The 6,082-nt window shown below is 42.0% G+C and overlaps 1 pseudogene; it reads right to left on the bottom strand.

The window, feature by feature from the left end:
- Positions 1 to 4,751: 4,751 nt before the first annotated feature.
- On the bottom strand, positions 4,752 to 5,424 carry LOC118521237 (signal peptidase complex subunit 2 pseudogene; annotated as a pseudogene).
- Between the last annotated feature and the right edge of the window lie 658 nt (positions 5,425 to 6,082).

Genomic DNA, 6,082 nt, shown 5'->3' with positions numbered 1-6,082 from the left:
CCTGCAACTAGAAAGCTGGGACTTGTGTTTCCCTGCTCTGCTGTAAACTTCCCACAATTGTGTCTGAAAGTAGGGCCAAGCAGCGAGAGCACAGGAGGGAAAAAATATCATCAATGGAGATTCACTCCATACTCTTGGGACCCCAGGTATTCTGGTCAGAAAGGATTCCCCCCCTTAGAATTTCAGGCTCCTGTCTGGTCACCACTATTTTCATGGTGCTGCCTAGAGATAGGACATGGAAGAATAGGGGAAATCCAAAAGATGCCTCCCACTTTTTCTGACCTGAAGGAGCCCTTTCCCTGCTCCTCAGACAAAGAGGAAGAGTTCTCTTCAGTCTTTCTTTCCATACCCAGTGGGCGCCTCCAGGTTTGGGGCTGCGTTTGAGTCAGAATCAGGTGACATCAGAGGAAAACAAAAAGAGAAACTTCCTTGGGGCCCCTGGCTGGTTCAGTCTGTGAAGCTTGCAACTCTCGATCTCGGGGTTATGAGTTCAAGCCCCAGGTTGGATGTAGAGACTGCTTAAAAATAAAATCTTAAAAAAGAGAGAGAGAGAGACTCCCTCACCATCAGTGTAGTAGAACTTCAAATTCTGGTCTCCTTTCCCAATCTGCCTGCTACCATTTACTTTTCAGAGTCTTCAAATAGATGTTTCATGTGTCCTGTCCAGGATTTCTTGCTGCTTTTAGTGGCAGAGACAGGGTAGAGTGTGCTAACTCCATAGGCCGCAGCACCAGAACTCTCAATTATCTGTCAGACTGTTGTAAAGCATGCTGACATGCAAATGTGTCAGCTCCCAAATTTTAACATAAAGGAAAATACCAATGTGTTCACTGAAGGTTTCAGGTAACTTCTTTTTTACTGAGCCCTCAGGATGAGGTTTCTCTGGCCTTTTAATTGAAGAGTATTCTGAGATTATACGGTAAGCTGTTAAAAAATGTAGAATTTACAATTACTAACCTATGTAAATCGAGCTTTTCTTGATACATTACAACCTAAATATTAAAAAAAGAAATAAAGTAGATGCTAAAACTGCTAAGATTGCAATTGTCATCAATCACTAGCACTTTCAACTTTCTCTGTTCCTCAAATATACTTCCCTGCTTTCACTGATTAACTGTCTATCAAGTACTCAACTTGCTTTTGCTACTAAAATACTTACCAATTTACCAAATTACTACAAATTTACCAAAATACTTACCAATGTTAAATATGTAGCTTTTTTATGAGATTTTGACAAGAGATTTCTGCTATTTAACAACAACAACAACTTAGGAAGCCCTGACTCTACAACACAATTTTGTTCTGGCTGAGAGTGAGAGTGCCCATCCCCCACCTACAAGGGCACGTGGCCCCTCATACAAATGCAGACAGACACACAGAGAGTCAAGATTTCTATAAACAAAATAAACTTTGACCAGTCATTAACTCCATCTCTGAAAACCACCCCCTCTGAATTGAAACCAATTAGCTCTAAGTGTTTTCCTGAGCTGTACTGAACCCATCATTCCTTTCAGCTAGGACCCTGGCTCAACAAACACGCACCCCAGGGGGATTCTGGGTTCAGAGGAATGACAATGTTGTAAACAAACTACCTTCCAACCTAGGTGAATAGGTCTATAAAAGATTAATTGTGTGCTTCCTAGAGGAACTCCTAAGGTAGGAACTTGATAGAAACTCCTAGGCAGTATGGTGAGAAGAAAAATTAAAAGAAAAATGACAGTCAAGTCACATTACCAAAAAATGACATGAGATGTGGGTGTTGTACTTGACACAGATGAAGGTCATGGAATTGGATTTCCTTAATGCGTCTCTGTTCAGGTTGTTTCCTCATCTCTATCTAAATGCTTGGCCATGTGCTCTGGAAACACTCTCCTGTGGATTTAGACTTGAAATATGCCTGGTAGCTCTCAGAAGGACAGGGTCAAATATCTGGGAGCTAAATGCAGGCTCTTTCTTCACATGTCACATGGCGACGTCCCCTTTGCTAGAAAATAAACAGGTTGACTATCACTCTATTCACTGGTGTGAAGTATGGACACGGAGGGAGCATTTATCTTCCCAATCGACCTTTATCCAGGACGAAGCCCTGTTCTTGCCTTGCATCAAAGTCACCTGCTTACACATGCATTTCCTCAGGAGTCAGAGCCTTTTGCCTATTAGGGGAGAAGTGAGTTGACTCTGGAAGAGAAAGCTGGGAAGTTAACTTGCAGTCTACTCAGTTAGCATTTCCTGAAGACATAAGCACATTCTTTGCTTTACTTCTCTCCTTCATGAGGGCACATAATCCCTAATAGCACTAAAGGGGGCTGCTCACAGGCAACAAATGTTGAAAATAGACCCCTTTATATGCTACCCTTCAAGTTAACATTTGGGGTTGATCAGACTACCAGATAAAAACTATTCTATATTTGGAGTGGAATCAAATTGTTCACCACCCTCCTACCTTCCCTATTAAAACATCCTGTTTATTTCTCTAACAATCCCCCTCAAGAAACTCTGCAATAGTTCCAGTCCATAATTTATGGACCACTGTCCTGAAATAACTTGGGTCAGAGAAAATCTTTGTGGGCCTGGATGTAGGGAAAGGCTTGGGAGCTGCTTGGAAGAACAGCATTGCTGGGTAGCAGATGCAAGGAGTGAGGTCCTGGGAGCCTGTGTGGTGACAGGGTGGGTACCAACACCAGGGAATCCAAAACTTCAGGTAAGGCCCACTCCATCAGCCTAACAGACCCATTACAAGAGGGTTCCTTTGTGTCTAGGAATTCTGTCTTGTGGATGTTTCTATTGAACACTTGCCCAACAAAATTTGGTTCAACTATAAAATAGGAACTCTGCTGAGTTCTTGGCATAAGTGAATGAAAAATAACCAACCTGCATTCAGTAAGCTCAGCCTTACAATATGCAATTCGGCAAGTTCTATGTTCAAGGCATGCATGGGGTGCCATGGAGACACACAGAAGGGTGTGTTGCCCAAACAGAGATTTCAGGGAAGCCCTTCCAGCGTGATGGCATGCTTGAATGGAGTCTGGACAGTGAAGAGTTGAGTAAGGGAATTCCTGATATCACACAGAGCTTTTGCTTAACTGATCCTGGAAACCATAGATGCTTCACGCAAACTGAGCAAGGACTGTGAGGTTAAAATGCACAGGGAGTTTATGGGAGGGTGATGGTAAATAAGAATGAAAAACTAAACAAGGGCCAGTTGTGAATAGAAGGTGGTGTTAATCCCATATGCAATGAATAGGAAATACTGAACATTTCCAAGCAGGAGAATGCCATGAAGAAGAGTGCCTTTCTGATCGGTCCATCGGCAGCAGTGGAAGGCGCCACGCCAGGATCAGAGAGGCCTATCAGGGCTGTCACAGTAATCCACGCAAGGGGGGATCACGGCATGGACAAAAAAGAAACACTGGGGATGCAGAGCTGAAGGGAGATTCAGGAGTTTTCAAGGAACAGTTTGTTTGACTTTGCTACTGCTTGTTTTGCTGAGGTCAAAGAGCAAAATAGATTATCACCCAGGTTATCAGGGTTGGGGACCTTACTGGAAGGTGGAACCAGATCCTGAGGTAGAGAACACTGAAGGAGAAGTCATTTGGGGGGGAAGTATTTTTTAAATTAATCCATTTTAGGCATGTAGTTCTTTTTTTTTTTTTTTTCACATCTTTCCTTTTATTAAAAAAAAAATTTAGAAAATGGCAGTTAATAAAGGGCACGAACAAATCAACAGGGATATAGTAGTGGAAAACATAGACAGGATAAAACTAAAAATGACCCTGGCTTCTTTAATTGGTTAAGATCACAAAATGTAACAGGCAGAGGGGCGCCTGGGTGGCTCAGTCGTTAAGCGTCTGCCTTCGGCTCAGGTCATGATCCCAGGGTCCTGGGATCGAGCCCCACATCAGGCTCTCCGCTCAGCGGGGAGCCTGCTTCTCCCTCTCCCACTCCCCCTGCTTGTGTTCCCTCTCTTGCTGTGTTTCTCTCTGTCAAATAAATAAATAAAATCTTTAAAAAAAAAAAAATGTAACAGGCAGAAAGTCTGTTTTAAACAAATGAAAAAGATGTGTTTTTTTTTTCCCAATTCTCCCCAAGTCAGATATATACACACCCACAAAAATGGTGTGTTAAGGAAAGCTGTCATACACAAGAAGTTGTATCCCAAATTAAGGGAAATGGCTGTTGAAACAGGAATTAACACAAGAAAGTCAGCAACAGGTTAACAATTTTAAAAACTGAGTCTTCAAATGCTGTATGCCACAAAGCTATAGGATATAAAGTACTGCTAGGTATGAAGGAGGAAGTCTGTAGGGCTGCTAGCAAAAAATGCTTTTCTAGAAAAGCAAATCAAAACAATGCAATCAGAAGACCAAGAACGCTAAAGTTAGATATTAGAACTACAACTTCTCATATCTGAACTAGAAGATTCTATCCAGAATGGACTAAAAGTTCAGGACAAGACAGGGCCATTTTTAACATATCTTATTTATCCATTTTAGGTTCTCTGTTTCCTTCTCCCTCACCCTGAAATTCAGCATCATCCAGCAGAAAGACAGCTGCTTTTAGAATTGGCTATTTTGTTTTTCTTTTTTTTAAAAAAAGATTTTATTTATTTATTTGAGAGAGAGCGAGAAAGAGAGAGCACAAGCAAGGAAAATGGCAGGCAGAGGGAGAAGCAGACTCCTGCTGAGAAGGGAGCCTCATGCGGGACTTGATCCCAGGACTCTGGGATCATGACCTGAGCCGAAGGCAGATGCTTAACCAACTGAGCCACCCAGGCACCGCTTTATTTTTCTTTCTGTGGCAAGAATGTCATGGAGCCTGGATATTTCAGGCTCATATGCATCCATGACCAGTGTCACGCTATGGTCAAAAAACTTAGCAGTGGACTTGGTGTACTCGGACTCTCACTGCTGCTTTGTTCTTCCACTCATGAAAGTCAACTTCAGAGTGTATTTGTCATCTAACCTTTTGAGACTGGAGGACAGTTGCCAAATATCCTCAGGATCCATTCCTACAGGATCTTTCCTGTGGGCCTTACTTATCCTTATATGAGGATAAATGGTCAGGATCCCCATCATCTCAAAATAGGATATGACACACAAAGCCAAAAACAGGCTTAGATTCTGGAAAGGGGTGCATATAATCCCAAATCAAAGCCACTATGGCAAAGAAACAGGAGACGGCACAGAGAGTGAAGTGACTGTCAGTCAGACCAAAATTCTCCACATACTTGTACTTTTCCAGAAGTACCTTTTTGGCAGAATCACCCAAAGAATTCTTCACAGCTGATCCATCCCATTTGTCAATTTTTACAGGCTTATCATCAACCTTCCACTTGTCCCACAAGTCTCTGTGGCTACTGCCTGTCCTGCAGCTGGGACCACCGCCAGCACCAGTCCCCGCACCCTGCGTAGATGCCGCCACCATCTTGTCTCAGGTATGTAGTTCTGAGGTCTGACAAACATATATAGTCATGCAACTTCCTCCACTATCAAGATATACAATATTCCCATCACCCTATAAAGTTCTCTCATGTTTCTTTGAAGTCACTCCCTTTCTTTTATCCCAGATCTGGCAACTGCTGATCTGATCCTCTAGGTTTTTTTGCCTTTGCAGAATTCCACATAAATTGAATCATATACTATGTAGTATTTTGTGTGGCCTTTTCCCACTTAACATAATGCTTTTGAGATTTATGCATCTTGTTGTCTGTATCAGTACTTTGCTCCTTTACATCATGAGTAGTATGCCATTGTATGTAATAAGTTGTTTATCCATTCACTGGCTGAGGACATTTGGGTTGTTTCCAGTTCGTGGCTATTATGAATAAAGCTGCTATGAACATTCGAGTACATGTCTTTATGTATACATTTGTTTTCATTTCTCATGAGTAAAGACTGAGGATTTCTCAGTTGTATGGGAAGTATTTATTTAGCATCTTAAGAAACTGCCAGACTTTTCTACCATGCTATACCTTTATAATTCTCACTAGCAATCTAAGAGTTCCAAATGCACTGCATCTTCACCAGCATTTGGTATTGCTACTAATTTTCAGCTAAGCCATTCTAATAGGTGTGTGGTGGAG

Source organism: Halichoerus grypus, chromosome 8, assembly GCF_964656455.1.
Source record: "Halichoerus grypus chromosome 8, mHalGry1.hap1.1, whole genome shotgun sequence".
Taxonomy (NCBI): Eukaryota; Metazoa; Chordata; class Mammalia; order Carnivora; family Phocidae; genus Halichoerus; species Halichoerus grypus.
Note: the sequence above shows the minus strand (reverse complement) of the source record. Positions and strands in the feature narration are given on the sequence as shown.